At 54.0% G+C, this 1,915-nt stretch overlaps 1 pseudogene; it reads left to right on the top strand.

Moving 5' to 3' along the window:
- Positions 1 to 343: 343 nt before the first annotated feature.
- LOC123177541 (cytosolic sulfotransferase 5-like) lies at positions 344 to 1,423 on the top strand (annotated as a pseudogene).
- Positions 1,424 to 1,915: the final 492 nt, after the last annotated feature.

Raw genomic sequence — 1,915 nt, 5'->3', positions numbered from 1 at the left:
GGACAGAATGGGATCGCACGGTGAAGTTGGCGTTAGGAAAGAAATATGTTGTCAGTGACAAGTAGGTCGCACATGGGAAAGGAAAATTTGAAAATTGAAATATAGCGAATCTGATTTTTTGCATGCAACCGAGTCGGTCTTTATATTTTCTGGCCATCGCCTCCATATTGACTAGTAGATTGCCAATTTGGACGGAAACTATAAACTAGTGTCCGCATGATACACGGGCAGCATATATTATCAGCTCATGACGGGCTCAAGCTCAACCACCCACCTATCATCTTATACAATATAATTCGATTATCAGCTCATCAGCATTATCACTCGCTAATCCACTGTCCATCGTATTATCTTGGCCCACCGTCCTCCATCACCTCGATCGCACTCGCCGTGCAGAGCGCTATGGCCACGGAGGAGACATCGGCGCTGGCGGTCGACGGCGCCCATGAGCATCCCACGCTCCACATGCACAACGTGGCCGAGGTGATCCCGACCCTGCCGCTGGAGACGCGGTGGCCGCCGTTCGCGCACCGCCGGTACCGTGGCTTCTGGGTGGCCGAGCGGTTCCTGCTGGCACTGGCGGCCTTCAACGACCAATTCGAGCCGGCGCCCGGTGACGTGCTCCTGGTCACCTGCCCCAAGTCCGGCACCACGTGGTTGAAGTCCCTCGCCTTCACCACCGTGCACCGCGCCGCGCACCCACCGTCGTCTGCCGACCACCCCCTCCTCGGCCGCAACTCGCACGGCTGCGTTAGGTTCCTCGAAGGTATCTTCTTCGGCCGCTCCGTGGACGAGGCGCGCGACGTCCTCGCCGCCGCGTGTCCGTCCCCGCCCCGTTTGCTCGCCACCCACTGCCACTGGGCCTACTCCCAGCTGCCGGAGTGCGTCACCGGCAGCTGCCGGATCGTGTATATCTGCCGGGAGCCCAAGGACGTGCTAGTGTCGTGGTACTGGTTCCTCAAGAAGGTAGTCGCCTACGGCGCCACCAGCGACCACGAGCCCGACCCCGACCTCGACTTCGCCGAGCTCTACGAGGTGTTCTGCGAGGGAGCGCCCGGACAAGGTGCTCTTCCTCAGGTACGAGGAGATGCTGCGCGACCCGCCGGGCAACGTCCGGAGGCTAGCGCGGTTTCTGGGGTGCCCGTTCACGGCGGAGGAGGAGGACGCCGGCGTGGTGGGCGCCATCTTGGAGCTGTGTAGCCTGGAGAAGCTGCGGAACCTGGGGATGAATAGGAAAGGCACGCCGGGGATGAGCACCGTCTCCAACGACGTCTTCTTCCGGAAGGGCGTGGTCGGCGACTGGCGCAGCCACATGACGCCCGCCATGGCTGCGACGCTGGACGACATCGTCAACGATGCCCTGCGAGGCACGGGTTTCTCGTTTACTGATTCAGGCCATGCGGAAGAAGGCGCTGCACCGTAAACATTTTGCACCCATGATGCAATGCGTTGCACGTTTGTTACTTATAGGTGCGAATTGAATCATGAACAAGTAATAATTTAGTACTACGTGTTTTCTTTAAAAAAGGTTATAATGTATGCGTGTTCTGCATATTAGATATTCTAAAATCAGCAATCTTTACGTTTGAAAACATGTGGATGGAGTATGATGTTTTTTGTTGCCTCCGGCTTGAATATCTTTGGAATAAATCTGTCTTTTGAGTGATGCTAGTAAATCGTATCAATGATATGTCAAGGGCACATCATTTGGTCTTTTGTTAACATTTGGAATATGAGACATGAGTAAAATATTTATGAATTTATTTTTCAAATCGGATAAGTGCTACTTTGTTGATTATCCTAAATGGCTGGGCATTCCTCTATCTCTACACCGAGGCAAAGTGTTTTGCCACAGAGTGTGAAAATTTTAAAGAAATTGTTTTTCAAAAGAGTGAGTGAGAGGACAGTGCAACTC

This window comes from Triticum aestivum, unplaced genomic scaffold (genome assembly GCF_018294505.1).
Source record: "Triticum aestivum cultivar Chinese Spring unplaced genomic scaffold, IWGSC CS RefSeq v2.1 scaffold230511, whole genome shotgun sequence".
In the NCBI taxonomy this organism is placed as follows: domain Eukaryota; kingdom Viridiplantae; phylum Streptophyta; class Magnoliopsida; order Poales; family Poaceae; genus Triticum; species Triticum aestivum.
Note: the sequence above shows the minus strand (reverse complement) of the source record. Positions and strands in the feature narration are given on the sequence as shown.